The 26,622-nt window shown below is 36.8% G+C and overlaps 1 protein-coding gene across 48 annotated transcripts in view; it reads right to left on the bottom strand.

The window, feature by feature from the left end:
• TFPI (tissue factor pathway inhibitor) overlaps positions 1-26,622 on the bottom strand; it is a 187,039-nt gene that overhangs the window by 129,235 nt on the left and 31,182 nt on the right. The gene's annotated exons all lie outside the window — the stretch shown is intronic.

Genomic DNA, 26,622 nt, shown 5'->3' with positions numbered 1-26,622 from the left:
ACAGTGTAGACCAAAAAGCATGTTATAGAACTCCATTGCGACACCACTGTAAGGAGAGTAATCTAGGATCTAACTGAGCCAAAAAGTTATGCGTTTTTTAGGACATCTTACAGAGGGTAAACCAGGGCAGCCACAATTATAACTGATCATAGGATCCTGTGATCCTATGTGATCACACAGCACCTATGCAAAGCAGTGTATTCAATAAAGAAATCATTACATCAATTAACTGTTATAATACTCTGTGCCTGAAGACAAAAAGCTGAAATTGGGTTTTGATATCACACAGGCATTTGCACAACAAAAAGCTGTCAGAATATCAAGACAATAAAAAGCAGTTTTATTTTATGTACATTCTACTGTTTAAAGAGAATGGGTACGTATATGAATAGCATATTGGAACTGTGTGAAATTGTATCTTCAGCATTAAAAATAGCAAATGCCTCATCTATTCACACCCAAGCTGTCTCCACAAGTTACATTTACTACTTTTCCTTTGCTATTTCTATTGAAGTTGAATAAACACATCTTATGCATTTGAACTAACGTTTTCCTTGCCAGCACATTCATATCGCAGCCCAAACATTTTGATTTCTTTTGCTTGGCAGGGCACAAGTAAATTCACATCAGTCCTTCTTTGCTGAAGAAAAATAGCACACTGTCATCAGAGAAATACCCTGAGCATGAACAGCAGTCTCCTTTGGCACCTAGCTGCCTTGATACATCTCATTGATTTTTGCCCTCAGTAAATCTTGGCTGTGTTTCACTTTAAGTGCCATTTTGTATGGTATTTACTTTGTGGCAGATCTTATTACACATAATCCTCAGACCACCTCACCCTCTCTAGTCCCCAGCTGAAAACCCTTTCTACATGGATAGCCTTACACAAGGCAGACTGCTTTTTCTTTTGCCATGCTCAGGAAGCAACTCTATGGCTAGAGGGATGTTTTGTTCACTGCTGGGGAGGAAAAAAGAGAAAGTTAAAGAGAGCCAAACAAGTAGAGCTTAGAGAAGCCAGTCCTGCCCTGTTTCAGCTTTTTCCACCAAGAGCAGATGAATAAGCAAATAAGAAACATGAACTCTCTCCTTTGCCAATATCAACAGCAGACTGCAACTTACTGAGCAGAAAACTAAGCCATGCTTATTCCTTAACACAGCAGCAATCTAGTCATAAGTACTTATGGGCAGCCACAGTAAGACAGAAATTACGCATTATTTTACAAGTGACTGTGTTAGTACTGCTCCTACTGTGCTCACTGCACATGAAACTATCTTCATTTCACCAAGTCTACAGAGTACAGCCAGGAAACTTCAACTTCAGGAAAGTAAGACTAACTTCAAGTATACTCTGCATAAATACCTTTCTCAGCTTGTTACTGCTTTTCAGCTTCAGTCACTGCAAGCTTGAATAGAATAACATAAATTGCAGACCAGGCATTTAATCTTGAAAATATTGTAGCCATTCATGGCCTGCTGAATTATAGACCATATGACTTATAGTATGCCAACCAGCTCTGGTCTCTCTAAAAGAACCAGATACCAGCAGGGCATAGATCATCTTGACAAGTCTCTATTTTCCTTTCTACTCCTGCTACCGCAAAGTAAGCCTGAGCAAAATACTTCAGGAATGGAAATTATCAGCTCTTTATTGGTACCTGTAGCCACTACTCAAGGCTAAAAGTATGCATGCAGGTGGCACTCAGCAAGCATGAAAAGGGAATGCATTAGTCTGACTAAGCCTGTCACATCAGAAATATCTTCTTAAACAGTTTGTTTCCTTTAATGTGATCCCTGCATAGTCTAGCAACCAATAACAATCAAATCTTCAATGTTTCATTGGTCTGTCAGTGAATTTCAAGCTAAGAGCTGAGAAACATCTATAGCATATACCAAGCAGCCTCATGTAAGTACTTGGTCTGTCACTGGATATTGTCATCTACTACAAATTAACACTCCACATATTCCTGCTTGATTCTTCTATAACTGAAGATCAAGTATCTACAGTCCCACTGCTCAAATGAAGAGCTGAATCATCCCAGCCTCTCACCCAGATAGATTTTCTTCTTGTTATGTGTTCCCATAAGCATGCAGTTCTCAGCTTCTCACTAAGCAGTGAAATGTTTTGGTGGCAATACTCAGTCCTGGAAATTTCAAAGCAAAAACATAGCCCATGGCCCAGCGAAAATTGGTATTAGAGAATAAACCTCGTCCAACTGACATTTGTAGATGAGCAAGTAAGTGATAAATGAATGAAGTGTTTGGCAGCCAGCAGAAACAACCTTGACAAACTTTCAAAACATCCTTCATAAAACCACTGAAATATTTCCTACACTGTTCTACAGGAGTGCTTATGATTTTCTTCTCATTTAGCCACTAAATCAGAATAATAAACATTAGAAGGATGTGCATATGGTATAGCCAGAAGAGGAGGAAAAAAATGCATGTAACACAGACCCTTTTTGGTTTACACACTGAAGTGTTCTCAAACCCAGAAATCTCTTGTTGATGGGGCAGGGATTAATAGCCTGAGAACAGGCAGTGAATACATCTCTCAAAGGACAGCGTTAATTTCCCAGGAACAAAAGTGGACAATGTTCAGATCCATTTGTAGTAATTATTTAAGATTGATTAGCCTTAACAACATATTTTCAGAACAAGACAGTATTTTAAACAAATTCTACACCATTCACCTGTATATACACAGGAAAAGAATAAAGACCAATGCAGTTTAGAGAGTTCATGTCATCTCTTTACTTTCGAGAACTTGATACACATTAAATTTTTAATCCCCTTTTTGATGAGGACATGGTACAAAAAGATGCACAAATGCAAGTACTAAATGGGGAACAGCATGAACCTTTATATACTCCTTACTAGTCTCCATTACTACTTTCTGCATGGTAATTTGATAATTCTCAAGTGAAACTAGCAGTAAATACAGAGAAAGCCTTCAAATACACACAAAAATCAATTGTTGTCTTTCAAACACTGAGGAATTCAACATTTGCAAGTAGGATCATGAAGCTAGGATGCAATACAGTGAGAGTACGTGGTTGTGAGGTAGCATAATATCTATAACACTCAATTGCTTAAGTAATTAACTATACCTAGTCTATCTATATTATCACTCACTACTGACTTTTTCTTGTATTTGTTTATATATACATTCACATGAATTCCTTGCTGAAACCCTGAATAGAATGCTTACAGACACTGATTTTTTGGAGGATCCCAGTGTATTCATCAATATTAATGGGAAACTTAATGGGAAACAAATGTATGATCAACAACAGACCTCTGTTGTTCTACCATTTAGTTACCATTTAGATGTGTTTATTGTTAGGTAAATCATATACAGGAAAAACTGATGGTAACCTACATCAGAATGCCTCACATCATTTGAAGGGAACTCACCCTGGAACGTTCATCTAACCGAGTGTTTAACCAGTGAACCAGTGGCCCAGATATAAAACAATATGGACCTTCAAATCTAAGTTCAGTACAAAACAAAAAGATATTTACAAAGGAAAAGTGACACTCCCAGTAATGGAAGGAGTCCAGCCAAGAAGCACAATATGAGCAGAGAGTCACAATCTGTGCTGCTGTTTCACAATAGCTTGTGATTTCTCCCACATTTTCACCCACACTTATAGACCTCAGTACCTGTTGGATCAACACCTATTTGTAAGGAAAATATTTGGGCTATAAGGCTGACTTAGAGCTGCATTCGCATTCATCTGCAGAATGCTGTATAGGATTGATGAGGTTTTTGGAAAGAGTTTGAGAGAAAAGCAGTTTACAATCTGCAGAGCTGGTGGCTTTGATCTTTTCCTCTCTAGCCTTCGAAGCAGCCTTATTTAAATGCAGGGCTGCTAGACAAGTTCACAGCTTCTGGAAGACAACTCCCCAAAATAAGCCAAGTAAAAAGATGAAGCCTGAGAACAGCTTCTACCCTGTATTCCATGTGGGAGGAACAGCAGGGGAATTATGAACATTGGTCTGGAAGGCGCATCAAGGATAATCAGGTCTAGTTCCCTGGCAGACACATACATTATTAGTTACTGACCACTTGACAATGACCTTCAAAAAGAACATCAGAAAGAATGCAACACTGTCTGCACGGACTTCTTCCAAAGCTGTTTTTCTTCAACTACGTATTTATCTACAACATACAACTGTGGTAACAAAGCACAAAACAATGAGGTGACCTATGGTTTAGAGCACATACTGGGTGTAAAAAGACCCTAACTAGCCTTATCTTAAATATGTTCCCAGGTAAACTTAGCATGTAATCTTAAGTTCTGTCTTCAAGTTGTCTCCTGGACAGTCATTTAGTTATAATTCTCCCTGAGGAAAAAGACTACTTAAGCAAGCCAGTTGCAGGTGAATAACACTGAATAAGTACAGCTATGTTGGTTCACATTAAGGAAGTAGGTCTGAGATACATTTCCCTCCACAAATAGAAAGCAATAAAAACTTGGAGACCTTTAAGTAGAAAGCTATGTAATTTGGAAGAAGAATTATATGCCTCAATAACAACAGCTAGCTTCACATTGTTGTCAGAACCTTTGTTAAAGAGAAATAACCTTTCAGCTCTGTTCACAGAAGTAGTCATCCACTTCCTCACCTTTTTCCTCATCTCAAAACAGCAAGTTTCTTGTACATACTAATTCCTAAATGTTCTGGCTTTGTGTTCACAAGCATCAGCCATTTCCTGATGCAGCCTGCTCTAACCTTAACATTACTTGGTTTTTATTTTACCCATGATACCACTTTTTAAAGGAGAATGACTTCACGAATAAATCAAATAAATTATACTGAAAATGTAACATCTTAAAATTCAGCCTGTGTTTTCTTGTTTAAGCCATGGAATTGCTAGGTCTTCAACACAGTGCTCTCAAATATGTACAGACCTCTATCTATAATCCCAGACCTGTTCTCTTAGGTAATGAAGAGGAAAGAAGTTCAGCCACCTCAATCTGCATCTTTTCTTACAAAAGCAGCTGCAGCCATCATATTCTTCTCAAGCTGATATCAGTGCAGCCAAAATACACCTACACAACCAGCCCGAAGCAGAAGTTTCACAGACTAATCAAAAAACAGTAGGTGATCACAGGTCCAAAAGACGCAATTGAGAACTAGGAACGCGTGTTACTATCCATTAGGCTAACAAAAGGTGGAGTAATAGTTTCTAGTTAGTGTGTTAAAAAAGGTTTTGCATTAGTTGGAATAATGATTCTCAATGCAGTTCACATTCCCTAATTCAGCAAATAGGCATATAGCCCATTAGCCAGTTATGCTAGCAGTTAGCATAATTTATTCTTGTCTTGGGCTAAGAAATGCCTCCCAAAGCAATTTAGAGAAGACACTCATTCCAAACTCCAGGCCGTAGTGTTTGCCCACTTTCACAGTTGAATAATTACTTCATTGTATACATTTTACTATATGATCTGGAAGATATTTAACTTGTAAAGCCCCAGTTTATTGTCTTTAAGGTTTTGAGGGTGCCAGTGAAACTTACAGACATCAGGTGACTTGCTTACCCAGACTTCTTACAGCTTTCTCTCAGTATGTAGAAACCCCTGGTACAATCCTAAAATTCAAATGCATTAACTCTTAAGATGTAGAAGCATCAGCACAGCTTCTTTTATTTCCTAGTAGTCATGAACACACACACCCCAAGGCGAATTCCAAGTTGCATACATAAACCTTACTTGTAATCCAAATCTTCCTACTATTCTTTCAATGGCACTAAGAATTAAAGCTATTAAGCAATACAGTCACAGTGGAAAAAAAGATGAAGCAGGTGCTAACACTGCAGGTAAAGTATTTACACTCCAAGTTATCTCCTGCCACATAAACCTAAATATCCAGTTTTCTGGGGATTCACCTGAACACATGCAAAGTAGAGTCAACAGAACAGACTTGGAAGATGGCTGAATACCTTGAGCCAGCAACACAGGCTTTCAAACCTCACAAGTACAGATTCCTACTGAATACTTTCCAGCAACTGTCTCTAAAATATTTATTTCAATTCCATCAGAAATGAGGAACCTAGCCTCCCTGAACTGGCCATTTACCCATGATGTTATTGTCCCTCCAACTATCCACTACTGGTTCAGAGTTGATCCTGCTTTTAAAGCTTAAAATATAACAGAAATGTCATTTTGATTTAAATTAGTTGCATGCTGTACAGTGTAATCTTCTAATAACAAAACCAATCTAAATCATACATAAAGAAAAATTGCTATAACATGATTTTCTGCTGTTTTGCTACCTCCTCACAAGTTTTTTTTCCTGCTATTTGTCATTCATTTTTATTAAACTGGCACATCAGCATCATTATAAAAGGGAAATACATGAAATCAACCTTTAATACCAGAAACTCTCAATGTAATTAGGAATGAGAAAGAAAACATTCAGTGTAGAAAGGAGGGAAGCAGAAAGTTACTTTTGACAGTGGAACTGAATTTCTTAACTTTCATGTACTTCTAGGAGCCTATGCCCATCCTTCAACATTACTGTTTAATGCCTCTGGACAGTTTCATCAGTCACATTGCTTTCAACAAGCTACATGGACCTTTAACAGTGCTTCTGGAATCTCTCCAAGTGGAGAGCTGCAGACAGAAGTGAAAGGAGCCATGCTTTGATTAGCTTAAACCTGAAACCAACTTTTTATTACATCCCCTCTTAGCTAGGACATTTCTATTAAGTACATACATAGACACTGGAAAGTAACAGGAACAGCTGACCAGAAGCAGTTGCATGCACTTAGCAGGCTGTGCTCAGTGCATTGCGTCAAGACCTTCAGCCACATGCAATTACTAGTTAGGAAGGAGGTGACTAGAACGTATGAAGTAGAGAAACACACACAGAGAAGGCTGCTGTATCTCACTGAAGCTCTTCCATCAGTATTAGAAATACAGCTGCACTGCAATCACTACAGTACTGGAAAGTAAACAGACATGCAATGAATGCACACAGTGTAGCTGAAAAATGCACTTTCTGGGAAACACTGAGTAAAGAACAAAGCTATATTCTACATGCACAAGAAATTCAGTCACATGTGGAATTATCAGCATTGATTTGAGAAAACACTCAAGCAGTCCCAAAAGTAAGAGATCTATGGTCCTATATACTAGGCAAATACATGCTAACCTTACAGGCACAAGAGGTAAACAAGTATCCTAACAATTAAGACTCATTTATCTATAGTTAAAGGCATTTGATATTATCTGAGTTTCAATAAAACCAAAGCAATTAAGACTGTACTGGTCACATTACCCTATCTCCTGGTGGAAAACAGCAGGGGGACCAGAAAATGAGAAAGTTCTCTGAAATCCATCTCTTCAAAAACCTGAGCTCAGAGGAAAAATCTTTTGATCCCAGACACCAGCAGTGAAAAACCCCTTTACCAGCATGTAGGTCATCAGAAAATTATTCCATTTGTGTAGATGTCAGCACAAATCCTTGTATTTAGAATGGCTTCAGTCTTGCAGGTGCTGTGTTTTCTTACCTGCACTGTTCTCTTAAATCAATCCCAGTCTGAGCATGATGCAGTTCATAGGTCTACAGTTAAAGAGTCCTGAAGACTACCAAGGTTTCATCCAATTTACATGCAAGGACATATCTTTGCTTTTCATCACTATCCACACATCCTCTACTTTTGCACCAAATCACTGTCTTCTGGCATTCCTCCTGACTTCTCCCTCCAGCAACTCAAATGGGGTAGCTATTTACTACAGCACAGTTAATAAGGTTGCTGTCATTTCATTAGTGTTTTATGTGGTATATACTTCCAAGATTTATTATTTGCTGGCAGTCAGCCTGAGGAATGTGTCCTCAGTGAGGACTCATTTTCCTCATTGCTTCCTGAAGAAGTTATAAGACATGTATAATCACTCATGAATTTCTGCAGAGTGCTTTGGGCAAAAGTGTCACTTTGAGTCATTCAGCTCCCTGATAAGTATTTGAACCTGAAGGAAAACAGTGAATCCAAGATAGACAGTTGGAAAGTAATAGATCCCTGGAGAAATGCAAGAGAATAGCAGCCTTTGAAAAGCTACAGCCTAAACTAAGCAAAATAAAAGTCCAGACAAATCTTGCAGCAATAATCTGGTGGAAAAAGGTGATGTTATCAGCTTCAGCAGCTGTGTTGAGAGCCAGTATAAACTGCAACACAAGTCTCCCACTGCAGATATTGTCACACTCCTACAACGCTGGGCAGTTCAGGACTTCAGATGTGCTGCTGTAGAAGGGTAGGACATAACATGTATTTTCTAGGGCAAGAAGAGTGGTAGATTAAGGTTTCTGCTCACTATTTCCCTGTTCAACTCTTGTTGTAGAACCCACTTCTCATTCTTCATCATTTTTTAAACAATGGAGTAAATCTGATGCTGTTCACTTTTGAGATTCAGCCCCCACAAAGTTGTGTAATGGTACAGGTTAGCATAATCACAGATTGATGTAATACAGTTTAATTTCTCTTTAATTCCATTGCTAAAGAAGTATTCAGTTATGTTCTCTTTTGTACAAGGAGAATTTCTGGAACACTGGAGCAATGAATATACTTAATCACGCACCTACATAAGTACAGCCTCTTCCTTCCATTCAGTGACCTATTTTAAACATGAAGTAAAAAAAGGTGATTGCAGAGACTATCAAGATTGTTTTATTAATAAAGATCAGATTCAGAGCATTTCACTGACAAAGGGAAATGAACTGAAACATGGATGTGAGGGTAATTCACATTCACCTGTTCAGAACAGGATGCCTTCAACAACAGCAGTGAAAAATAGCAAGGAGATTTCTTGATTTAAAGCCAGGTCTAACCAGTACTTGGGTTGCATAATGGGCTGTATGTTATGCCTATACTTTTAAGTTGTCATAATATACATAAACAATATAATACTAATTTCATGTTTATGCTTTGGGCACTACAGCTCTTAAACAAAGCCTACAGGAGAGGCTGCTGTGATCTATATTTTTACACTCCAATATTACCCTAAAATTTGTGGGTTCATGAGCACTGCATTCTATAACCCACATATTCTATACTATAAATCTACACCAAGTGCTAGCATGCATTTGCACTTCATTTCCAAAAGTGCAGATTTCATCAACTCTTCATTATATATGTTCTTAAAATGAACACATGAAATTTTAACAGTACTTTGAATAATTTTGTTTTAGCAACATGTTTAATATTTTTGTAGACCTGGCTAACACACTAATATTAGAACAATCCTGCTGATAACAAAACCTGTTTGGTCTTTCAAAGAGGTCCACACATGATTCCTGCCTTTTGAGCAGTCATTCAATAAAGCTGGCAACTTGCTTTGGTCCCTACCATTGATAACTCACTATTTCATAAGCATCACTTTGCAGCATTTTAAAAAGATGCTTTATGAAGGAAAGAGTTTATGACTATGATGGCACAGAGCACACAGTGCAGTTAGATAGAATTTTCTTTTAAGCTGCACAGCTGTTGAGATTTGTCCAAGACTGACAGAACACACAAGAAGAGAGGCACTAAAATTTTTAAGACAAACAGTAACAGAACACACTTCCTCTCATAAGTCTAGCTTGATCATTAGTGCAAGGCATTAAAAACCAGTTCAATATCCCTATAGAATCTGCCCAAAAAGCTGTCCAGGCAAACCTCACTGAATGACATCAGTGAGGATTATAAATCATTATCAAAAGCAAACTAGAGACAGACTTGCCAGTGTCCCTCGTACAAATGCACTCTTTCAAAGTGATCGTGTTGAAACAGTAACAATACAAAGACTATAGCTTTCTGTATCATAAAATGGTATCCTGAGACTTGTAAAACTGAGTGTAGCTCCAAAGACTTAAAATAGTGTTTGTTAGCTTAGATTCCACTTATCTCAATACACAGTGATTTTACAATCATTCCTCTGTCTCAGCTGTTAGTTCACATCATTTCTCTTCAACTTACCACTAACAGTACACATTCAAAACTGTTCCCAGAATTGAAGCTGCACTTCACACAAAGGGTCCTTCAGTGTAATTTGGAATTTTGACCTCAACACCTATGTAAGCAGTTTACAAATCAATCTATTTGTGGAAATGGAAGCTTTTGTAAAGACTGTACTGGGAAATTGTAGAGAATATATTCAATATAACATGAGATCTATCAGGGCCATACAGCAGTGAACAAAACTGCCTTATTACTCTATTCCTCAATCCAATTCCTACAGTTTAAAATCTCCCTTGAATGAACTTCTCAAGTGCATTAAGTAACAATATCTTGGGTCATTAACTTTAACACTGCCAGCATGCCCCTGTGACTGCATTTACTTTAATTAATGTAAGCTAGTAATTAATGGCACAGTTTACACAAAGGATTGCTTTGGCATATTGCCTGTTTCTAGTGAATTCAGAATTTTCAAAGTGTTAAAGCAAGAGAATTGAGAAAATTTGTTACAGGTGAAAAGAGTAGAGACAAAACAAAGTTAAGCCATTTTTTAATCTGTAGTTATACCATAGATTTAACTCATAAAAAACAATTTACAATACTTTGTTTTGTAACACTGTTACATCAACAATAAATGTAAGCCTGCATCCAATGATTCCATGCAAAAATGACTAGAATTAGAGACGTCAGTAGAAATTTGAAGATAACAATAAGAGTTGTTACCTGCATTCTACTACCTCACTGCTACATTGCCAGAACATTGGTATTTCAATGCATTTTCCCCATCACTCATGTTTTGAAAGTTTTCAACTTTGTGTCAAACAGTGAAGCATGATATCTACCATGACATTAATGTCCTTAATACCATTTTTATTCAAACTTCTGTATGTTCTTGAGAACAAGGAAAACCAAAAAATCCTCTCAGGACAAAAAAGAAACTAACACAGTAGGTACAGCAACACAGTTTGAAGTATAAAGCTAATTTTAGAACTAGTCTAAAAAGAAGCAGGCTGCTCAGAGACTTTACCAAACTTGATGACCAAGTTAACTAAGTTGTCAAAAAGCCAGCAAATACTACTGCAGTGAATGTAGTGTTTAGGCAATAGATTTTAATTTGGCACTCTTTGGCTGGGCTGGGTCAGTGTGACTATAGAATAGAGCATGAAATATAGCCAGAGCATAATGGGAAGGGAAGCTCATCAAGTGGGAAGCCTACTTGGACTCTTCCTTTTCCTTCCTGGATGCTGACTCAAAAGGATTGGCCAACTTTGGTGGGGTTTGCATAACATCATTATCACAAATGTTTGCATTGGCAGAGAATAACAGACTCAAGGCATCAGAATAGAAAATGATCCCTACTATTGGACTTCCTCTGAATTATTCAGCAAGTCATCTGTACACAGGTATCAGCAACTTCAAGAGCCATCTGTGGGAGAGAACTGTACCTGTAATTTAACAAGTACCACCATTTTCTTATACTGACTCATTATCTCACTTTTTCCTTTGAGAAAAAAAGTTTCCATTGGTTTTAGTCCTCATCTTGGCCCACACTCCAATTTATAATAAGTTAGTGACATAATTACAGCTCTAACACTAATTATAAGTACATTTTCATTGATGCCTACAGTTACTTTTATCTTGCCTGGGTAACTGTGTTGCTTTTACTGGCTTGTTTTGATTCTTTTTCAGTCTTTTTAGGAATAGATTTACTTAAACCTAGAATAAGTCTATTCAGGCCTATCTTCAAAGAGCATTAAAGCAGTCACAAAGTTAAAGAGTTGGCAAAAAAAGTAGGAGTACAAAAAACATTTTTAAATTCAGGTTAATAATAACTTGAGACAAAGCAACCAAAATCCATCTTCCAAAACCAATCAAACTCAAAAACATTTAAGTAGATTAAATTAAAACATCCCTGAAAAGTCATGTGACTTAAAGATGTCACTGGTGGTTTCATAACAACCAGCAACCTGCAAAAATAACAGTGACAGGATTACATTACTGCTTAAGTATCAAAGAAATTGCATAATATGGCATCACACTGTAGCCACATAACACTGGTCTGACTTCAGTCATCCTTGATAGTAACTGCACACAAAAAACCACAATAGCACATAGCAACCAAAATCGTGCTAACCATAATATTCAAGCAACCTAACACTGAAATCACTCATTAACTAAAAATATTTGAATACAACACCTTACAATACAATTCTGAGGAAGCAAATTTCAACTTTCTTGAGAAGACATTAATGAAACCTTATCATTTTATTGGTTTCAGCAGAGAAGGGAAGGAAACTGTGCAAAATAAATTAGACTAAATGTCTTATGTGAAGAACCTCAAAGAGACTTGTCAATACACAGAAAATATTGAGATCAGTATTTCTGTTCCATTTTATTATAAAGAAAATCAATTATTACTACTTAAATTAAGGAAAGATCTGAGAACAAAATTGAAAGTTACTCTTGGTTTGTAGTGAACAGAATTCAGAATATTTGGGGGTAAACTAATAAAGAACCAGAACTGGTTGCTGTCACATACTGCATATGAAATAGAGGGATTGGGTTGTTCAATTTAAGTTGGTTTTTTTTTTTCCACTCTCCTAAAATTAAAAAGAATCAGATAAAGGTACCACAATTCCTTTGTAAGGAATTTCCATACTGTAGAGGAAGAAAAAACACCACATATCTCCAACTTTTTCAAATAACAAATAAGAACAAAGTAGTATGGAAAATTCAACTGCATTATTGGTCCCTTTTATTTTTATCATCAGGCATAATTGCTAGCATTATTGTTAAAAAAAATGAACATTATCCAACAGAAGTCACCTCTTTTGTCTTGTAACAATGGTATAACTTATGTTTGTCTTCATACCAATATTCCTATCATGTTCTTTTCCCTTTTCTATTGCTCATATATGCACTACAGCTTTCTTATATCAGTGCAATTATGGAACTTCAGAAGTTAGGTTTCCTGAAAAGAAGTTGCTAAGTGGACACACCCAGCCTGTTGTAGTTACAGGAACACATTTAGGAATATACACAGATGTGCTTGATTAAGCTCTGAAAAATGTTTCAGAACAGCTTTGCTGTTCTTGCTTTAGAAATGACTAGTTATCCCTTTTTTCTCACCAATCTCCTGCATGGACTTAAATGGCTGAAAAAACACAAAATTTGAGGAAATATGAAAATAAGTTCCCTTTTAGAATCAGTGTAATTCTTCCCTGTGTCAAGGCACATTCCAGTAGAAGTCTGACAATACTCAAGGGCTATCAACACAGGAAATTCAACAAAATTGTCCAAGAAATCATAGAATTGCATAGGTTGAAAAAGACCACAGTGATCATCCAGTTCCAACCCCCTGCTATATGTAGGGTCACCAACCAGACCAGGCTGCCCAGAGCCACATCCAGCCTGTCCTTGAATGCCTCCAGGGATGGGGTATCCACAACCTCCTTGGGCAACCTGTTCCAGTGTCAAAACCCTGTGTGAAAAACTTCCTAATATCCAACCTAAGAATGGAATAACTGATTCTCTACAGCTAAAAAAATAATCATTCAATGAATTCATGTACATATTACAACTAAAAAGCACACAAGCTTAGTAAATTTACTTCTTAGGCAAATAATTCCATTATATAATTCAGCCTACCTGGACAACTGATACATGATACTTGCATAAGTGACAAAAGAAGTCTGTCAGTTCCAGCACATCCCATATGTACAGCCCTCAGTAATGAATCAATACAGGCTGTTTTTTTCCCACCCCAACCCAATTTAACAGAAGTGAATTAAGGCAAATAGAATTAGTTCCTTCACAATCTCTATAGAAAGATTTGCAGAATTTATATATATTCTTTCCAAGTGGGCAGGTTGGCTAGAAACAGTTGGCTACCTTACAAAAAAAGTCATACAGATGAAGTCTGACAGGACTAAGACTGCTAAGCCCAAGACTTGTGTTGTAATTGCAACATCAAGCAGTGGTCAGGCTGATTAAAACTCATGTTTTCAGAGCATTTCACCCCTCCAGGACTCAGTCCTTAGTTCAAATTGCTAGAAATCCATCATGCTTTGTTCATTACCTCTGGCATAAACTTGCACTCAGGGATTTGAACACGCTTCGAATAAGTAACTGCTTTTCAAAAAGATTTTATAAACCAACTAGAAACCCCACAACATCCAAATTCAGACATGAAAATACCTTGCATTTCTTCCAAAAATATTTTCAGTGAACAGGTATCTTGCCTTTTAATACTTCAGCCTATATATAGCACAGTATTACTACTATAGAATTTATGGTTTTCTTCAGTGCACTGAAACAACATAGCCAGTCACCTACCTTGGGAAGCCACAAACAAGTTTTGATACACTTATTCTGTGTTTTATGTTGTAAGGTACATATTTTTATTTCTACTGCATTATTTTAACCTAGCTTAAGTGATTGGGATGAGTCAACTAAGATATAAATACATTATTATTTCTGTTATTTCTTATGTTTATGTCAAATCTGTGACATGAAATTCCTAAGGACAGCTAAAGCTATAATGGTCTTGCCTGAAATGCAAAACATCCTTGTTATTTAGTTTAAAACTTGGCATACATCAAAGGAAATGCTGACCAGGCATATGCCAAGATTCTCTTCTTATCCTTATCACAGGAGGACGAAGGCAGAATCATCAAGACAGAGGGCTTACTAAATTTTTAAGTTTATATTAAGTAATGAACGAAGTTTTGAGATAGAGTTTTTGTTTCATTTCTAAATGAGGCAAAGCTGACAATTAACATAGTTTTTACTCACTGTTAGCATCAGGTTATATTTTAAACAACTGAAAAACCATTCAGTCATTTCTATATTATAGATAATGGTACATGATCATTAACCTCTGTCAAAGAGAAGAAAAGGTTGCATTTACCAGAATTTCCTCTGTAATTCAGTGATGCCTCTCAAACCTTCAACTGTTTGATTTGTTTCCAGAATCATTATTTGTAGAGCCACTACGGTGCAGGAATCTTTTAAAATAAACATTAATTTGTCAAGGGCATGTTAAAATAAACTTGCTCTTTGATGCTCAATAGTTACAAGCTTCCTTTGTGAATACAAACTAGTATCCTCAAAGCATGCCTCAATTGAAAACAAAGAAAAAACAGTAGACTGTTTACCCTTCTAAGTACTGAAAATGTAAAATCAAAAGACTTTTAATAGTGCTTTTCCTAAATTTACTTCAAGTACCAAAGATATACATGCACTGATTAGGTGACTAAGGTAACTCACACAAATAAACTGGAAATATTACTGTAGCAGAATTTTGAATACAAGCTACCCAAATCTACAGTACGACTTCAAGCATTACTCTAAAGATGTGTTCTACTTCATATTTCACAACATAAAGCAACAGATGCATTACTGTCATTATCACCCAGTGAATTGTTAATGCTGGCAATAACACAAACTACATACTAGCCTTCAATTTTGTAAGAAGCGTTGACTATCTTCACATAGTTTTCAGCAAAGAGTTATTCCACTGGTTTTACCTGGCTAATCGGTTCTCCTTTTGAAGATCCTATTTTACCTCATCATGAACTAAATATCAAAATCCATAAAAGCAATTGTACAACATAACAGAATGAATAATTTTTAAGAATTATATTTAAGATAAGCCTGAAGCTGCATACCAAGCTACGTCCTGACATCTTTTTGGAAATGCAGTTAAGTAATTCAAACTCTTGATTTTTCAGAAACCTATGCTGAAACAAATCCTGAAACTACGTTTTGTTTAGTTTACAACTGTCAGTATGCCGAAGAGGGCTTCTGGAAGTTTCACTGTTTGACAGTGAAGTCATAACAGAGAGGCTTTTAGAGATCCCATCACTTCATTGTCACTCAGAAAGTTTGGTCTCTATCACAAGTCCTCATTTCTATAGAAATAGAGTTTGAACTTACAGGCCATCTACTAACAAAAAAGAAGTGTCTTTTGTATGAAGAAAAACATATATTCCAAAGGTCACAGTGATTACAGTAATGCTATCAGACTGAGTTGTGAAGAAATTTGAGTTTTCTTAACTGCAAGGACAAATCAAAAACTGAGCTGGCAATTAAACATTTAATATAACTAGGGCAAAGCTAGCCAGCCTGAAGACTTGCCACAGAACACAGATTTATTAACTGTTTTAACTACCTCTACTGAGAATTCTTGATTAAAATGTTAGTTTAGATCTACAGACGTGTTGAGACTATAATATTTTGTTAAATTTGGATTCCATAATACGCAAAGATTATTGGAAAAGTTGTATGCGTATGGTCAATAAATACACATAAGCTAAGTTTAAATACAGAAAAACTATTTCCTAAGGGGCATTTTCATGCATAATTGATATTTCCTTCTACTGGATCCATAAACTGGCAGTTTGTGAAACTAACAATGAAATGATAAGCATATTATTCTCAGACCATGACATAGTGTTGACCAGAACTGGAAACTGGGGATCTACATCTTCACTTCTTGTTCAATAATGAAATTTGCCGTAAAGACAATCCAAACTGTAAAGTACACAATCAAATGGAAGTAACTTATATGTACTATAAACTGACCTTGTATGCATCGTGTCATGATAACTTAAGATGGAACAATCTAAAAATGAACAGGTTAATAGCCTATGATGAAAACTCATCTAAAAATTATGTTTATTTTATTAACCCCTAGTAAGGAATCAAGAGGGTTTGGAAAGGAGAATGCGCTACCTAATCGCAAAATACACCAGAACTCAGTTTATTTCCTCCATCAAAATGTACAACTACTCCTACCTAAAAACAAAATCATTTTTAACATCTTTCACTGTGGAACATAGCAAGGAAAAAAAGCACCAAACATACCTGGAGAGACTACCTCTTTTAAACAGGATCATTATTCCTTCTAAAGCAGCCTAGGAGACATGCAGAACATGTCTCGAAATACCAAGACAAATCAAACCAATTTGTATACTTCTGCAGTAGCTAAATGGTTTCATAAGTTTACGCTGAATTCAAAACTAAATTCATTTGACCAGAAAGTCACCTCATTACGAACACTGGTGGGTATGTACAATTCAACATTGAGCTCTTACCTTTGTTATGGCAAAAACAATTGCATTGTAAGTCTTATTGCTGAATGAAAAAGAACTAGGGTATGGGTAGAAAAAATAAAGTTCAAATCAATAGGAAATAACTTTTTGCTCATCAAGTTCTGTTCTGCAGATTGATAAAACTAGGTAAAACAATACAAGTTTTGTTTCATTATGCTGCATACTAACTTTAGAAATAGGTTTTGACTCAGAGTACAGAAATGACTCAAACTGATGATTTGCAGTACAGCGTGAAGAAAGCAGAAGAGACCACTGTATTCCCAGACATTTTTTTATCCTTATGAATGCTTACCATTATTGCTTAAAGCACTTACGTTCAACTTTAAAGAGTGATTTTTCTTTTTTTAACAAGGAATAAGACTTCCATCTTACTTGTGCTACAGCTTCTGCATTTTCCAGTTTTACTATCAACTCATTAGCATATGCTATTGAGGTATTTTTACATATCTCCATTCTGTGATTCCACTTCACAAGAGATATCAACCACTCAAATTCTTTAGTTAACTTCTTCAAACAACTGTTGCTCTGAAGTAGTAACCTGACTTAATAACCTTCCTTGATCCCAAGGATTGTTTTTCCACAGAAGTGGATGAGCTACTTCACCACAAAATATTGTCATAAACAGAGAAGTTACTTAGAGCTTTCAAATTAATCCTCCACAAAAAAAAATTACATTTTAAATAGCTTCAAAGGACACACTGCAAGTCTTCTTTAGATCTGAAATAGTGCAATTTATTAGTAAAGCTCTTTCCAAATGTTAAAAAGGAGAAAGCTAACATCTTAAAATAACCCATGTAGCAAAATCTACATAAGATAGCCTCTCATACTAACATTACTACCTCAGAAGTCAATATTCAACATGCACTGTGAAAAGGAGTGCAAGTCCAACAACCTGTTAAGTAACAGCTGCATAACTAAAGTAGAACTGGGCAAATCAAGCATTCAGACAGACTCTTAATACATCAGTCAGAAAAAATGGTTCAAGTCTAAACACCACTGATCTTTTATCACCAGGAAACTGAAAATAACATCCTATAGCAGCACACCCCTCCCACAGAACTGAACAAAATACATGATGTGAGCCTAGTCTTGGGATATACACTTATGTAAATGATTATGAATGAAAGAAAACACTTCCAGGACTCTGAAGCAATAGCCCCATTCCAGGTTCCTTGCTTATTCTTGCTTTGAGTACTCATTAACTGCCACTTCTACTTTTGGGAAAGTTTGAGCTATTATTTATCAACCCCCCCCCTTTTTTTTTTCCTCCAACATTGCCTTCTGCTGTCTGAGAGTTTGGTTTTCAAATCTTTGGTGCTCACTGATTTACTGTGTTGACAAAGCAAGTTGGTTTTGCATATACTTTTCACTTGTCACATGAGGAATTCAGCACAAGCATATTCTATTTTTGATAACAGAAGGAAAGGCATTAGGCTTCCTCATTTCACACAGGGCATCACTGGTCCAGAGGCACAGATGTCATGGCAGGGAACTACATACTCCCCAGTGCTATTACTCAAGCTGCAACACAAAGTCACCTCTGAAAAGTAGTATGCAAGGTAGTACAGTTTGACTTGAGCCCTTTGAAAGCAGTATTTTAGTTCCTCAGGTTAGGCACCAGGAGATTAGCATCGCCATTAACCATATTACTAAGTAAGACAACACAGTTTAGAAAGGAAGAGAGCAGTGCATATCTTAAATGTGTCGAGAGAAACATAGTAGAGAAATTAGTAGAGAAAAGTTTTACTTACTAGTACATTCCACACTGAATAATCCATAGCAAATAAGCAGCTGGGGATTTAGTTGTATTTTGAGCTGAACTAGGTTCTCATTACTGTATGTATTCTCATTAAATATCAGATCCAAAGGAGAGCCATGAAAATGATCAAAGATGTGTAGCACCTCTCCAATGATGAAAGGTTCAAGTTAGGCTTGTTCACCTTGGAGAAGAAAATGGAGAGACCTCACTACAGCCTTCCAGTACTAGAAGTGAGCTTACTAGTAGTAGGGGTACTGACTTTTTACACAGTCTGATAGTGATAAGACAAGAGGGAATGGCTCTAAACTAAAAGAAGGGAGAGGTTACATGTTAGGAAAAAAATTCTTTACTCAGAGCAGCAAAGCCCTGGCACAAGCTGCCCAGAGAGGTTCTGAATGCTTTGTCTCTGGGGTCATTCACAGCTGGGTTGAATCAGACACTCATCAGCCTAATCCAGAGGGTTAGCAACCCTCCACCTGGCAGGGGAGTTGGAGCTAAATGATCTTTAAGGTTCCCTCCAAGCTAACCCCTTCTATAATATTTCATTTTTCAAACTGACTTCATAACAAGATGAGGTGTCTTGGGAATTGGTTTTACTAGTTGGTTCTCTTCACTATGTTCAGCCACACAAAACAAAGATGTAAACTCCACCTTCCATTCCATGTTTTAAGCTAACATGAAATATAATTATCTGTTTATTGTATAATTTCAGTGTTAATAGATGCAAGCACCTAGTAAATAAGTTCTGTCTAGAAGCTTTACAACTATTTTGGACAACTAGTCCTAGCAAAATGAAACCAGGCAGACATCACTTACAAACAAGTATTTGTAGAACTCAATTCATTACTTAAAGACATTTGTTGCTTTATAACCCTCCCCCTCCTACTTTTGTCTTTGTTTTTGTATATTTTGTGTATTTTGAATACCCATATTTTGTAGGGTATTATTTCTAATCTCATTCAGAACAAACATTAAGCACCAAGTTGAGAGCATTTTCCCTTGTATTTATTTGTTATGTGTTCTTTTTGAGTACTTCTACTATTCACAGTATCAGTAGAGCTTTAACAAAGATGTGTAATAGACTAAAGATAAATTCTCTAATTCTGTAATTTGGATGAAAAATGTAATGAAAAATGCTTATTAAGTTTTGGGCATGTATATTATTCAAACATATTTATAATTTATAAAAAGTAGTTGCAATTGTATTCAAACTCTACTCTTTTTCCTTAACCTTCACTTTTTCAGACCTTTGTTTCTTTTACACACTTTAGAAATGTTAAATTCATTATGTTAGTCTTGATCACCCAAAGCCTGTGAAGAATTCATGTCAATCAGTACAGTAAATCAGCTAAGAATAGGGAATCCCCTGATTTTTATCAGAAGGTAACTTAAAGGAAAATTCATTTCTCCACAAAACAAAACTTGTATTCTTTGTGGCTACTCCAAGGAAGTAAGAAAAAAAAAAAGGAAAGAACAGCTATGCTTAATACAGCTAACCAAGTGAGTAATAAAATTCTGGTCAGGCAAAACTTCAGGAAGAAAGCTCAAAGCACATTAAGAGGTTTACTTCCTCACTGGCAGACTGGGAAGGAGAAGGGACAAGACATAGCAGTCCCTTCTCCCACTTGAGATTCATTAGCATTTAGAAAGTCTAGGCTTTGAAGGGAAGAAAAAAATCTTCTAGACATTCTGCAAAGGAAACCTTTCTAACATCAACTAAGTGCAAATAAACAATGTGCCAAGTCTGCTACTGAGAGCAAACTGAATGCCAGAAAGTTTCCCTCCTCCCTTCTCACAGGAGGTCAGAAACAAAAAGACAAATTGTTTATACCAAGTCCTGCATTGAAGTTCCCATAGAGTTCTTAACTCTTAGTGAGCAAATCTATATTTCAACATTAACCAGGCACAAGAACAGTTCAGCTACAGGAAGTTGTCTTGACAGTAATATCAGAAGTTTTAATGAATTATATTCCATCCATCTCCTACCACACTAATCTAAACTCTATGATGTTAACAAAGCTCAACATATGATTTAGACTGTCCTAACCAGCAAGCTCAATGGCAAGGAACAGGCAGAAACTGTTTGCTGTACTCTTCTAGCTGTAATCTAACATGAATAAAGTTACCTGGTTAAAAAACAAAGAAACAAAGATAGTTTTTAAACTCCTTTTCTACAAGAGCATGTAAAGTGAATCTTATAAACATCTGAGGTTGTAAACACCATAGCTGTCTGCATAAATACAGATGTTATACTTAAAACTGATTTCTATTTCCTGTACAGAACTCATTCCAAATTTCCAAGCATAAAAGAGTAGGGATACAAAAAGGAAAAAAAGTCTGTAGAAAAAGCAAAAATATCTATTGTTTCATTCCTCTACAGCATAACATAACTAGAAAAGAAACTGTTCAAGTATACTTAGAGTTTGGAAATCTATTTAATTTAGTCTACCTAGGCTTCTGAGAATAACTGTGCAAGACAGTTTGTAACACTGTAATGCAATAGAAAACACAGAAATGCTAGTGTAGTAGAGAAGTCCTAGGCTGCAGCAAGTGAGGATCTTCTCAAATGCAGCAGCCAAGGACACAGAAACAAAGGAAAGAATCTGCTTACCCTTAGAAGGCCTCAGATAGACATGGATCTCCAGCAAAATCCCCTTGCCTCCACTGCCAGCCCTTAAATGAGGTCTGGGAAGGGGTGGATCCTCACTCCAGCCCTCCCAGTCACTCAGATAAATTGCATGCACCTGTGCTCCCCTGGGTTGGCCCTGCCTTCCCACCAGGTGCTCAATCACTGGTTCAAGCTGTGACTGAGCATTTGCACTACAGTTTTACTTGGGCTTAAAATTAACATTTATATTATAATCATACTTCACTGCTAATTTTCCTAAGATTTGATTACTCTCTCTCAAAATAGCAGCCTGCTAACCGACTTTACAACATTAACTCCTTTACTGCAGAGCTGGCTTATTTGTTCAAAGAGAAACATCTCATAAATAATTAGTTACTCTTCTCTGCGCTCTCTTATGCACTGAATTATACCATTTGTGAAGCATTTGGAGAAACTGCCTCAAGATCCAAATTCACCCAGTTTACACAGTTAACCCATAGGATCAAAGGACAGCTCTAAGGCTTCCATAGATGAGTTCCACAGACTCAGCATATCAGCAGCACAATCCCCCACAGTTCCTAACACAAAAGAAATTGGGACCACTTGATGTAAATACTACATCTCATGTTTGCTTAAATAGGCAGAAAACCTTCATGTTAAATGTACATTTGGGCCATAATATGTGCATGAATTCTTCCTAGAACCACAGCCCTGAATTTAGAGACAAAGATATGCCTGATCATATTTGCTTTCTCTGCATAGGGAAAAGTTTGAGAACTTTATATATACCACTTTAAAGCTCAATTCTCTGCTGGGCTTTAATTTAATCACACTTTGAACCAGCAGGAGCCTATCCTCAGCTATCTTATCTTTCAGCGTAATAATTGCAAAGTTGAAAAGAATATTTTGGCTCATCTGCTTTATTCATCTGGCTAGAAGATTAAGACATTCCTCAATTTACACTTCTCCAAGAACATTTTTCTTCAAAATTGATCACTGGAGTAAGTTTGAAGCACTCAGATATAAATTAAACCCCATGATTAACTTTTCAGACATCTTATTACCAGCTTTCTTTCTAAGTGTCCTTTCACTTTAAAATGTTTTTAGTTTAAGGCTGATCTTCATTGTCTACTAACACAATTTATAGTAGTTAATAGGGAAGGTAACATCTTCTCACTAGTACAATTAAACTGAAAGAATGAGTCACAGAGCCTGTTCCAGAGATCTTCCATCTGAATTCAGTTGAAACAAACTAAGTATTAAATAGTTTTGTTCTAAAAACTCCACATTGCAAAAACAAAGCTAATCTCTCCAGCAACTTAAACAGGCACACCTGGCCACTCCTCTAGCTCCACATGCAGAAGCTACAATTACAGACTTCCAAACTGTATTTTTCTTGGTTTCTTTTTCTTGCTCCACCTCCTGGAAGTAAAGTTGTTTTGTTCAGAACAGGTAAAAGCCCAAATTCTTAATAATTTCTTCATTTCTTAGCTTCACTTCTCAGAATTGCCATCTCAGAAATCAAGCCAGTACCACCCCCACACTGCCACCTGCTTGCAGTCACTTCCTCAGCTGTAGACACTGCTACATTAAGCTCTCCATCCCTAACAAACTAACAGGAGACACCTGTTCCAGGCTCAGCTTCTGAAGGTGACCCCAACACAGTGCACAGCTGTGCTAGCTTTATGTACTTCATACAACCCATTTCACAGGCTTTAATGCACATAAAAGCAGAAATGACAGACAAGTTGACCCTAAACTACCTAACAACCTATGGTGGAACACAACTTGTGAACATCCACACAAAACATCTTGGGCTCTGCTAAACACAAGCAGCATGTGAAAATTGGAATTTATTTTTCCCAGTTAGGCTGGAATAGAATCACCAAGGTTGGAAAAGACCTTTATGATCATCCAGGCCAACTGTCTACCTATCACCAATGTTACTCACAAAACCACGTCCCTCCGTACAACATCAGAACATTTCTTGAACATCTCCAAGGACAGTGACTCCACCACCTCCCTGTGCAGCCCATTCCACCACCTGACCACTCTCAGAGAAGTACTATTTCCTAACATCCAAACTGAATTTCCCCTGGCACAACTTGAGCCATTCCCTCTAGTCCCATCACTAGTGACACAGGAGAGGCTGACTCCCACCTCAAAACAACCTCCCTTCAGGTAGTTGTACAGAGCAAAGACATTTTCTCTTCAAAAGCTGGCTATCTTCACCAGTCAGGCAGATAACTTACAGGCCCAACATATCCAGAAAGGGAAGAACAATTTCTACACCCGAGAAATCTGAGCACAACTACAGCTTTGCTGCTCATAGAAGCTCCGCATTTGTAGTATGGCTGTGTTACTCAGGATTGGCATGGCAGCAAACTGCAGCTACCTTCAGAAACTGCTTCTTAGCACTACAACTTCCTGCAGCCAAACCTAATAAAGTCAAGAAAAAGTAAGAGGCCATCTAGCAAACCATTGCTGACAAGACAGGACATGCTTTTCCAGGCCAGCTGAGCTGATTAGTCTGTTTAAATGAAGACCAGGCTTTCCTGATTGCAGCCAGTTTTTCCCTGTGATACATGGCTAGGAAACAACACTTGCATGATATGAAGTTCAGCCTTCTCAACACTATATATTTCTATTCTCCAGTAACCTTGACACAGTTCCATTTTCTAAGTATGTTATCATTCAAGTCTTCAGCTTTCTACTTGTCTCATTCAGTAGCTGATCTCTTATGTTTTCCCAGTGCTATTCTGTAATTGAGGTGTCCTGTGTTTTACTCATGAACCAATAAGTATGCCTTTTTAATAGGCACTTGTTTGGACAGTCCCCTTCTCCCCAACCTAGTGAGATGGCAACATGGAAGAGTAACATATTCACAATTCATAACTTCATGCTTCTCACTCCATTAAAAATGAGGTGCAACATTTAGTACAAAAAGTATCTGTACCTGCTTTCAATTTAGCACCTTTCCATCAAGCAGTTACAGAAAAGCAGCTATCTATAGGAAGACAAAAATGTTTTGGGGAATGGCTGCCTGAGAGAGCTGTTACTTACTATTTTTAATTTAAGTGTTGTAACTAGATGTCCCCGGATCTAATTTTTATCATACCCCCACCAATGTCCTGCTCATTAGAACTTCTAACTCCCTCTGCTACTACTGATACACTATTGAACAAGACCAGATCACTCAAGAGAAAGTTAATCCTCCTGATTAATCCTCAAGCTTTGTCAGTACCACTCTGTATAGAAGAGCATTAATCAATTCCTTCTACTTATCACAAGTAGACTTTAATCATGTGTTAATTTCATTCAAGCAACATTTAACTCTATTTTGCTTCCCCGGTGTTATTATGTTATAATATTATGTTATAATATTGAAGGGCACACCTGCACACTCTAGCTCTCTCCTATTTTTGTAGTTTTTTTGCAGTCTAAAATGTTGCAGTGAGTAGTTCAGACATCCCTCCACAGAGAGATGAAGAATGTTCTACATCCAGACCAACGCCAGAACTTTTTTCTGCTTGAAGATGCCAACAGTCAGGTTTTATGTAGTACTTAGGCTGAATAAGCTGGCGTCCAGATAAGATGAAGGTGCTGTAGATCAGTCAACTGTTACGTTCCTCCCTCAGTCATTTCAACTGCTGTAGATCCCCATGCCTGCAATAACTTGAATTCTTCACTTTCTTCTATGCTTTAGCACTTGCAATTCCTGACAACTGTTTGACCACAGCTCCTGCCCTTGTTATGTCTTTCTAGCTATGTCAATTTCTGCTCTAGCTAACAGATTAGTTCTCTCCTGTAACGGTTACCACTTTTTTAGAACAAGATCTAGACCTGCACTCTGGCCAGACTTTTCATTGGTTACTCAGAAAAAAAAATATATTATCCACACACTTGAACGTGTAAAACTTCGATATTAGAGCAAAGGCATCCTGTAATCCATTTTGGCTTTCATTTAGAAAAATAAAACTATGATCTACAGTCTCCTATATGGTTGGTGAAGCTGCTTGTGGACTATCTGTATGGACAATGGGCACAGGTGTTTCTATTTCTTCAACAACTTCTATTTTCCTATAGAACATAAAATGTTAAATAAGACTATACACAGCCTCAGAGGGAGGGTGAACTTCTACCTGTCAATACCTCACTGTCTACAGTGTGAACATCATAATACTTTTCCAATAAATGACAGAACTAGCTGTCTCAAAACTAGCATTCCTTCTAACTCATCTTGTCCAATGACCTTTCACTTAATGTCTAAACTACTGATTACAAACAGTGACTTTCTGCACTTCATTAAGTTGCATTTCTTAAAATCTCTCTCCTAGTTGAATCTTAATTGAAGGAAGTGCTACATTGGAAGTGGAAAACTATAGGCTAGGTTTAAACATTTCATAGAATAAGTACAAAAAAAGTAAAATCTTTACTTAATCACCTTCCTACACAATTGCATTGAGTTTTCTTCCATAGCGTTAAAAACATTCATCCCAAGCAGAACTAGCTTAGAGCTCAAGTCCTCTGTCCTGATTATCCTTAGAATCAAAAATAAATCAAGGGCAATCTCAATTATTCCTTCATAAAATCCATTTTCATTTATAAGGCCCTAATAGTTTTAAGAACTCTGAATTAACATGCATAACATCGCTTTTCTAGCAGTACAGTTATAATGACAAAATAACAAGTAACCTGTGTTAAGACACTGCTCTTATTCACAACACTGATAAGTGAAGGATTAGAGGGTCATCACTCCTATTTCTTGGAGTTCCTACTTCATAAGTATTATTTATCTTCAGTATTTAAAATAATGCCTTATTCACTGTTCTCTGTGTAGTACTGATTGACCTTGTAGATTATTTCTTTTATGATATTGTATAAAACTCTTAAGTGTCATTAAGTTTAATTATATCTAGAGTATTCCATCAGCCTCCTTTGTTTCAAATTTATGTCAAGATCTTCTTACTCTGGCCCTTCACTACACAACTGTAGCATGTAGAAGTTCTCCATTCTCATTGTTTTATCCATTGAGATGAAAGAACTGATTCAGTAATGTAATTTGATATAATTTTTAAAGATGGGAAAAATGAACATCTCAGACACCCTGTCACAAACATCTTAAATTTATATATTGATATACAGTTACTATCTTAAACTTTTCTGCAGACTTCAGTTTTTCAGCTTCCAGGTGCAGATT

This window comes from Gallus gallus, chromosome 7 (assembly GCF_016699485.2).
Source record: "Gallus gallus isolate bGalGal1 chromosome 7, bGalGal1.mat.broiler.GRCg7b, whole genome shotgun sequence".
In the NCBI taxonomy this organism is placed as follows: Eukaryota; Metazoa; Chordata; class Aves; order Galliformes; family Phasianidae; genus Gallus; species Gallus gallus.
This window is presented reverse-complemented; position numbering and strand designations above follow the sequence as displayed.